The 10,578-nt window shown below is 36.4% G+C and overlaps 1 pseudogene; it reads right to left on the reverse strand.

Annotated features, from left to right (window-relative positions):
* Nucleotides 1-439: 439 nt before the first annotated feature.
* On the reverse strand, nucleotides 440-6,987 carry LOC143614321 (protein BONZAI 3-like; annotated as a pseudogene).
* Nucleotides 6,988-10,578: the final 3,591 nt, after the last annotated feature.

Consider the following 10,578-nt stretch of genomic DNA (forward strand, 5'->3'; position numbering starts at 1 on the left):
CTAGCCGTGGTCCCCACATTGATAATTGTACGTCAAAAGGAATGAACTAAAAGGACTGAATTACCCCTGGTGTGCATAGCACGTGAGTCCATTAACACCTAAAATAAACCTGTTAAATTATTACATCTTATGAAAGCGAACAATGTAATTAGCGACAAAACCAGTAGTTTTATCAAACCACGTAGATGAACCCTCTGTGTAATTAATTATTTTTTATCAATATTACAAAGTGAAGCATTAATTATAATTGATATATAAGTTTTGTTAATTAAAAATACAAGTTTCCTAAGCAAATGTGTTACAAAGACGAACTATTACAGTTTTAAACAAAAAGTTGTCTCTATTCATTCACCTCCAAACTTATTTTTTATTATAAAATAATTCAAATTATCAGTATAATAATACTGTAATTATTGTCATATTAATGCATTCATGTATTCATAAAACCAATCTAATCTAACAACTCATTTGTAGCCCTAAACCCATAACTTTAATCATATCATATGCACAATCCAGTGATGTATTCTTATCAAACAGACAAACACTATATCATTCATTTCAATCATTGAGACCACAAAAGGTTACATTGTTTTCAACTTCGAATTTATGATCATACGCTATACGTACTCTGCGTTTTCATGCTTTATATAACTTTCTTTAAGAACCAAGCGCATATTGTCATTGAGTTCGCGCCCACAAGCTTATAACTTTTAAAAATTGTTGCTAGTTAGAGACCGAGTATGCATTCGATTAATGACACCAAGATTCAAGTCATTAAACACAATTAAGGAGTATGGTGTACGAGTGGCTTGACATCTCTACTTCTCATAAAAGTCAAGAATTGACCCGGTAACTCTTCCAATAGAGCCTGCACCATTGATCTCTCTCCATCTACACAATGTACATAAAACACTTTTGGTTCAGTGTTTTTATATATATATAAATAATTAGAGTGCTAAATATAACAACTTGAGCTAATTGCTACAATATTATATCATTTATTCAAACCGTATATATGGTTGCATGGCTTGAAATGTACAGTTTAAACTCGTTTTAACCCATTTGGCATGTTTCCTTTATAACTGAACTATTTTATATTCCCATTTGACCCGTTAGGAGATATAAATAACTCAAATACAGAGAAGTGTGCAGAATTTAATTTGTATGTTACTTACGCTTTACGTCACGCATAGGAACAAACTGAACATTGTCTCGAGTAGCTATTCTTCCCGTTGAGCTCTCCAAACGTGGTCCGGTGTCAGCATCCAAAATCTGTTACAAGTTACTATTAGGGTTGCAAATCACACGTGAATGAGCCTAACTTTAGTTGATATGACTTTTAACCATTTACCTCCATTTGTTTAAAATCATCATTCCCAACTCCAACAATTAGAATCGAGAAGGGTAAATCCGAGGCCCTCACAAGTGCATTTATAGTCTCTTGAAGATCTGTAACAACTCCATCCTGATAAAATAAGATGATGATTTATTATAGATTATAAAGAAATAAAACGAGTAACACGTATGCACAATTGTTTTGTACTTTTGTAACATGTTTACCGTTATGATTAGCAAGATAAAGTATTTGGTGGGATTGGTTGAGAGGGATTGAGCAGCTATTTCCGCAGCGTGGTTGACTACTTGACCAAATAAAGTGGGCCCGTGAAGAGAGACAGTATGCAGCGCGTTTCTATAAGCATCCATTATCCCTTGTACTCCTTCAACCTGCGTCGGTAAATAAATAGTACAGGTGGAAAAAAGGACGGGTTGGCTAACTGGTCAAAATAATTTTACCTCAAAGTGCATTTCCGTTCAGATTGAAACAATGAGATACAGAGCAATTGTATAATTTCCCACCAAAACCCCATGCAGGAAAGCGTTTATCATAATCATAAACTTGTATCACTTCCCCAACCTCCATAATAGCCTGTAATCACAAAAAAAAAAAAAAAAAAAAACATATATTAGCAAATAAGTAGACATTTAAGCAGTTTAAAATAATAGAAAAAAGTGGTAAACCAGCTAGCTAATTAACCTGCTGATATGCATTTAAGCGACCCGAATAGTCAATGTAATGCAATGAATTAGGGCTTCGAGGATCACCATTAGAAGCTGCGAAATTAATCATTAGTAGATATCGCATAATTTTAGCATATTTAATTAAAGCACACTTGCCTGTAAAATCAACAGCAACCATGAAGTTGAGTTCAAACCCACTAGAAATATAATCAAGAAAACTATACAACTCCCTTTCTTCATATCCGTCCACAAAAAGTTTACCCCTGAGAACCTATATAACATGTACACATAAGATGCAACTGTTTCGTAGTTAGTAGCTATAATGCTTCATTAAGTATATTATTTATCATTCAATTTTCAAATAAAACTGCACAAGTGCTTTGGAAATTGTATTAAAACAAATAAACACTATTTACCTTCTCGTGGTCTTTGTGACAAGAAGATGGCAAGACAAAATTTGCACCTGCATTTGTTTTGTGAAGATTTTCCAGGCCTTGAATTGATGTATGCAGCTTACTGTAATAAGAAAATTATTCACCTATAATTAGTTAGGTAAGCACGAGAATTGGATGCAGCCATTTCAACCCATTATTTACGAGTTTGACCATTTACGTATTGAAGTCAAAACAACAAAAACTATACCCGATAAGTGTGTGGTTGCCATTGGTATTGAAGTCAAAACACTCTACAACTAAAGGATTTTCCTGAAGAATAAAATATATGTAATTTGGTAGAACATAAAAGAAGAGAATCATACATAGAGAATAAAACTAGTCAACTTCACCTTGCTCACATACTGCTGTGTATGTATACATAGCGGCTTCCATACAGGGTCCAAATTATTGTTAACTACTTCTGTCTTGCAAATTGGAATAGGACTTCCAATCTCAACCACCCTAGAGATTCTTAAGAATGGGTCCTAAATAAGTAAAAATTAAATATTAAATATTGAAAAGTTTGTTAATAGGTGTTTAGAGAGAGTCATTACACTTTTAGAGAACTTATCCAAGTTTGAACATCTGAGCCTTGTCTCAATAGCCATTTTGGAAGCAATGGTTTCCTCTGCATGAACGGTTATTGAACCCACAGCATGCCTGTTTCCACCATCGAGTTTTAGAGTCATACTTCGGCTTCGGTGAGTCATCATCTGCCAATTTTGGATGAACAGGATTAATCAGCTTTGATCAGGTGTAATGGGTAAAAAAGGTTCCGGTCAATTCGAGTCCTTGAAAACTTCATAAAAAACTTATTATGTATTACTGAAATTATAATTTGCAGCATCGACAGTATTAAACTAAGCCACAAGGATTCCTAAGTTGTCTTATTTCCACAAAACAGATTATTATTATCTAAAGAGAGAGCGTGTTAGGGGTATCTATAGTATTCAAATAAATTTTAACACATTTGACCCGTTTAAATATGTTTTATGAAACCCAAAATCTAACAAAAGAAAAACTTGTTTAAAAGTTTGACAATGACTAGAACTGCAAGTAAAATTACCTCTGACAAAACACAGTTAGCGTCACCAACATAATCTTGGACTTTTAGGTCCAGCATCTGTGCAACATATACAGATTAAAGATAAATTATATATGACATAAAAAGATCGAACAACTTTGACATTTTAACCTTTGTTGGCTTATTATGATACTTTGTATCCACATCATACACCCGGAAACTGAAACAGACACATAGATATGCCGATAATTTATTAATGGTAAGTCATACCTAATATATAGTATGAACAACTAAACAAACTAGCAGTATGCTTACACCAGTGGCTGAACAAATTCAAAGTGAAATGCAACATTGATTTTCTGAATCCACACAGGATTCAAGGTGTTGATGATCACCTCCGTGCGACCAACTTCCTCAAGATTTCCATTTTTCTTCTTGGCATATACAACTGCCATAGGGTCGCTCTACAATTAAGAAAAAGCATAACATCAACATATATATATTCTTAGCTTTGTTAAATTGCAAAACAGACAAGAAGAAAATATGTGAAGCAAATTGATAAAGAAAACATTAAAACACTAAAAAGTATGATCTAGTTGAAGAGTACCTTTGACATGACGTCAAGATCACGTAATCCTGAAGCTGAAAAAGATAACTGCGATTTCATTATCAGTCAGTCACATGATCGATGTGGGAAATTAAGAATAGCTTCCAAGAGATAGACACATATATACAACTAGCCGCATATTGAATAGAAGGTTGTTTGTTGTTTTCATTTGTTATCTAATATCAACATCAACAAAACATAGAGCAACACAGAATAGAAATGATAATTGATTGTGTAAAGAAAGATTAAACTCAAGAATGCAAAATGTGTAAAGTTATCTATAACATATAATTAATTGTTTATATGCTGTATGTTTTGAGTATGAAACTCCAAATCCCAAAAGCCATCATGTAATCATGCATGTTGACTTGCATGTGTGGAAACTGATTAAAGTCAGGTATAATATATATATATATATATATACACACTAAATGAATGATTTAACCTCTGTCAATTTAGTAATAATATACCATAAGGCTGAGGGGTGTGGGGGGCGCGAGAGGGGGCGCGAGTGGGGGCTCCAGCCAATAATATTGTGACGTATGGCAGAGAGAGAAACTTGATAAGATGGGTGTTGGTTGTGGTGCTCGCGCCCCGGGCCCTGGTGTGGAGGGGCGCGAGAGGGGGCGCGAGCGGTTTTTTTTTTATTTTTTTATAAATGTATTAAAAAAACGTATTATTAAAAAAACTCATAAATTATTTAAAAAAACACACATTAATTAAAAAAACACATTAATATCTAAAAAAAAAATTAAGGTACTAAAAAAAAACATTATTCTTATTCTTCGGCTTGGTCTTCTTCGATCAACCTCTTCCGGATACGTTCCTTTTGTTTTTCCATCAGCATTTGGTCGACCGGATTTAGGTTACTGAAGTCTCTTGTAAGGAAGTCCAAATCTCTCATTCTTTTTTTTTCCTTTTTGTCATTAGAGACCACCTCCATGGTTTTGTTGAATTTATTGAGGGATTCAACAAGATCGGTGATGTTTACGGCTTCCCCCTCAGCCGGTTTTTTCCCCCTGGCGTCCCTTCCCAATGGCCGCCTCCTCGGCGGTGAAGACGTTTCCTCCCCCGCAACGTTTAGGTCGAATCCAACCCGGCAATCCGACCCGGCGGAAGTGCTATACGCTCCAGACGAACTAGTTTTAGTCCGTTTCGGCCCTACTTCCGCATCAAGGTCCGGCGCCACCAGCTCAACCCACTTAGAACACCTTCTCAACCTCTCCCACACCTTTACATCGTCCCACGTCTTCACCGTCCCATACCTCCGCAGGCACTCCTGCTTCCACTCTTCGACAGTGAAATTATAAACCGCCAAATCGTCACTGCCACTTGGTCTCATACGACCGGCGTTCCTGTTGAACAGATTAGTAAACAAGCCGACAAATTTTCTGATTTCGGTCCACCGACCCGAAATCATATCGGCGTTCCGCTCTGTACTCCCAACGAGCGAATAGAACGTCTCCCTAACCTTTGTCCAAAAGACCTTGCTCTTTTGGTAGTCCGCTGCAAAATGCATAAATAAATTTGTAAGTCATTTAACTTTTTTATTTAACTTTTTTATTAAAAATCATTTTTAAAAACGTTAAAACAATTACCGCAACGCCGATCCTCAGAAATGACTATCCAAGCCCGACACAGGGCTTCCTTCTCATCCGATGACCACGGAGTGGTTTTCCGTTTCGTCCTTCCAGTCGAAGTCGAAGCCGAACCCGACCCGTCCGTTGCAACTTGTTTTTTCCGGTGGACGCGTCTTCTTTGTCCCGCAGATTCACCTTCTGGTTCTTGTGTCTCCGGAACAACAAAGTTAGGAGACGGTTATATGTTGGATGGTTGAAAGCCGGATGATTGTTGCGACCCCGAATAAAACATCGGTTGGTCCGGTGCCGACCATAAATCGTCGTAACTGTAATCTGAATCTAGGTTTGGGTACCAATTTCCAGCCATGTTTTTAAAAAAAGGTTTGAAAGATGGGGTGATTTTGGGTTTTTTTGAGGTTGTGGTAAGTATTTTATGTGATTTTGGGTGTGGTATGTGATATTGGGTTGATATTGGTTTATATAGAGAAAAAAAAAATTTTTTTTAATAAACTTAAAGAGCCAACGGCTCTATTTCTAAGCCCCAACGGCCATGCACGCATTCCCAAGCCCACTTTACGCCCATTTTCAGCCGTGACTGGCCTTGCGCCAGCCTTGGTCTGCGTGCTCGCGCCCCTTTCGCGCCCCTCTCGCGCCTCGGTGGTGTGGTGCTCGCGCCCCGGGGCGCGAGCGGATGGGTTCACGCGCCCCCTCTCGCGCTCCACACCCCTCAGCCTAAAGCATTGTTTAACTAGCTAGCTAGCTGATATATCAAAAGTAAAACAACAGAAGAAATTTTGAAAGTAAGTGATTGTTTAATAAGCAAATAGTACTGTACGGAATTGAATAAACATGCTTGCTACTATTAATTTCCCGCCAAAAAGTAAGACAATATCTAGAATTATTATTTTAGAATTGTGGATTCAATTCATACATATATAATAACATGTATAACAAAACAAAACAGCTAAGCTAATGTAATGTAATCAGGCAATTGAATTAAGTAGCACTAAAATCAATACGTACTATATATAAAAAACTACCGATCATAAAAAAGTAGCAACTATATATAACCAGCTGCTGCTGATCGATCACAAAAAAAATCTCTAAAAATGATCATGCTTGTAGTGATTAAACACGTACCTCGATGAAAATGCGGAGTGGCTGAAGGCCTTTGGTGCGATAAAAGTAATCAACGGCGTCATTTGGTTGCGTACTACTGGATGTCGTCTTGGAATGATCAGGTGGTGGCATGTTATTAATAATATGGCCACCACCGCCTACGGCCGCTTTTCCACCCTTAACGTCTGAGAAACAACCTCCCATTCTCAACCAATGATGATGATGATGATTCAATTTCAACCAACAAACCCCGTTGGTAAATTTCTATATTTCCTCATGTGAAATGTATGTATAGTAACGCTTTTCTTTTTCTCTAACTTTCCATGTAATTTAGGATCCTAGCATATTTTTGGGATATTAGTTATAAGTTACAATACTAATGTAGCTTATCAACTTATTCCCACATATATAAAACAATTCAAACACCTTTTTAACCTCCTTAAAATAAGTTATAAGTTAGAAGAAGGTAAAAATAAGAAATCACAAACACCCCTCTTATATTAGGTTTTATTTTATTGTCATGGAAAATGATCAAAATAGTCATTTTGACATAAAATAAAAAAATTCCCACGACCAGCTATTATTTAAAAATTACCTGAAATGGACCTTGTCATCTTGATGGTTTCATAACCCGGCAGATGGCATGTTTTAAACATATGGTGGCTAGTTATTGCCTTGATGGTTTTAAACATATGGCCGTCTGTTATTGCCTTGGATGACCGTTTTAGGCATTTTTAGAAATGGTGGCTAGTCAAGTAATGTTGTTGGTCAAAATGGATATCTTGCGCATTTTCACTTTATTTTCGTTTAATTATTTAAGTTTTTGTTTAAGATTATTGTAAGGCCTCGGTTGTTTAAGATTATTGTTTATGAGGATTTACTCATAAACACAGTTCAAAAATATCAGAGGTAATTAAATCTTTCGCGGAATAAATAAAGTTTCGATCATTCGTTACAAACATTCAAACTTGTCTTTAAAAACATAACATAAAACATCTTATTTAACATCCTCACAAATCTTTTTGCAGATGCCAGCTTCTTCAGATCCTGTCATGTGTCTCCCTCAAGCTAAGTGCTTCAGCCTATTAACCTACGTGCATACTAAAAGTCAGCTACGCTGAGTGAGTTCTAGTTAATCAGGAAACATACAATACATTCACATACTTACATATATATGTATCCGAAGACACATATTACATATTTAGTTTGTTACCTTTCTTTCATTCGTACATACATACTTTCATTCTTTCATACTTTAATTCTTTCTTGTTTTAGCTTACTTATAGATACGTAATCATCCCAACGTTTTAAAGAGCGTTTCGCCCTATAACCTTCGCATATATTGATAGCGTATGCAACCTTGTAACCTTCGCATATATTATTAGGGTATGCAACCCTGTTAACTTCGCATATATTGTTAGGGTATGCAACCCCTTTAAACATACCTCCATACAACCATGCATTGTCTTCTTTATATTTAAATTTATGTACTTTCACATATATACTTAATCTTTTCCATAACTTTCATATATCATTCATACCTTATTCATAAAACAATAACATATCACACTATTACATGGCGGTACATGCAATATCCGGAGATCGTTCACGTATCGTCAAGCATTCATTCATACATAAAATCATAGAAGGCATACGCTTACCACTTAAGGTAAGTGTATTAACTAATCACATCGAGTATGCACACAGCCCCGAAAACATAACAAGGAAGTAGGGCTAGAAACTCGTCTGAGCTCGGTTCCTTTCTAAGTTAATGGTAACTCCTTTCTTTAACTGGGCATGGCTAACTGTATAACAATTACACGTATCAATTTACTAATACTACCCATATCATATTTCTAGTCTAATATAACCCTCGATGAACGGGGGTCCGGGGGCAGCGCCCCTGGCAGCAAGGTTCTAGGGGCGGCAGCCCTTAGCGGGGGTCCAAGGGGCAGAGTCCCTGACCTGCGGCTTGGGAAAATTTTATTTTTACTAACTGTCTTAACACGATTTTTATTAGAATTCTTAATTTATTATTTTATTCGCTATCCCAATCGCTATAACGAATGGCCACTGATTAAGCCTCATTTGTTATCCCATTCGCTAACCCATTCGCTATGACGAATGACTTCATTCGTTATAACGAATGGTCTGATTCGTTAAGACATCTTCGTTCTGGTTTCAGTATCATTCGCTATGCCGAATGGCTCCACCTATTATAAGGAATGGCTTGATTCGTTGTCCCAACATGAGGAATGAACAAGGTCATTCGTGACTCCTACATGACGAATGAGGGCTCTTTCGTTACGCATGCATTCTCATTCGTTATGACTACCTAACGAATGACGGTGATTTGTTCAATTGTGACGAATGAGCATCAATCTTATCCAAGCCTTTGACTCAGGGGTCAAAGTCAAAATTGTCAAGAACAGTCAACATCAAATCTGCGATTAAACCCCAAATCACGATGAAACATCACAATTTTGGTATCAGTATGCTCGTAACCATAGCGCCTACATACCCTAATCAACCAAACAGTTAAACACTTCGTTTTTAATGGCGTATTTGATTCATCTTTATAACCGGTTCTTCATGTCATCGATTAACCTATCAATTGTTAATGGATTGCACTGTGAATCAGTTCGTTTGATTCGTTTTAACCATATTCATATAGATCTAGGATTACTTATATAAACGAACATAAATGAACAATTTTCCGTTATAAACGTACCTTTAACGAATCGGTTTTCACGAACACGATCTAGGTTTGATGTCGGTTTGGCTCGTTATGACGTTCTAGCACCAACAAGCTCGAGTTTTCACCTTCGGATCTTGGCTTGGGATATAGGATGATGTTCGTGTGTGTTTTTGAAGGTGGGCTATGGTGTAGAGATGGATAAAAATGGAAATGATTAGGGTTTAAGGGGTATTTATACTTCCTTAAGCCCATAAACCTAAAGTCTATTTCATCCCTTAATTCATCTTTTAAATGCCAAGCCCACCTTTTATTAGTTTATTTATTTAAACCGATAAACGACATACTATTAAATAAACGAACTTTATTTTATTAATTATTTTTCAAAAGCAGGACGTTACAATTATCTTTTTAGTAAGAATTGAAGTATACGAATGATACTTATGGTTTGACTGAATTTTACTTGTGGTTCCTAGGTTTGGGAAGCCACACCAGTAGTTCAAAGTTTAGTACCTTGGTTGGATGACTATTTAAATTCCCCGTTAAATCAACCCATCTGCCTCCCACATATATGTGTCTGTATAACTTTTTCCCTCCACAAAACCTCATCGTCTTCACCTCAAGCATTGTCGCTCTCAATTGAAAATTATATTCTAGGGTTTCGAACGGTGTGATGGGGCGGTAGATTAGGGCTCCAAACATGGAAGTTGATCTTGAATCTTCGTATGGTGGGTTTTCAAATGCATTAAGTTAAAAACACCTTAGAGCATTCACATCCCATCCTCTAAATTTATGTGAGGAGAGTATGTGAATTATAAGGTGGGGTTTTGAGTGGTTATGAGTGTAAATTATAGGGTGGAGAGAGAATAGGTAGTGATTTTTTGTAAATTTAGGGAAACTTTGTTTGTCCCTATTTATTTTTTAATATTTGTTGAATTGGTTGTAGGTAGAGGAGAGAGAAAACTGTAATGATAAATGTATAAAAAAATATTATTTAATTGAACATGAGAGAGAAATGTAGTGTTTTGTAGTGTAATTATAGAGATGGAGATAGGGATGGGATGAGAATGCTCTTATAGGGATGATGCTCGGTCTTCAAA

This window comes from Bidens hawaiensis, unplaced genomic scaffold (genome assembly GCF_021521415.1).
Source record: "Bidens hawaiensis isolate Kalapana, Puna unplaced genomic scaffold, B.hawaiensis_p1.1 tig00039639_1, whole genome shotgun sequence".
In the NCBI taxonomy this organism is placed as follows: Eukaryota; Viridiplantae; Streptophyta; class Magnoliopsida; order Asterales; family Asteraceae; genus Bidens; species Bidens hawaiensis.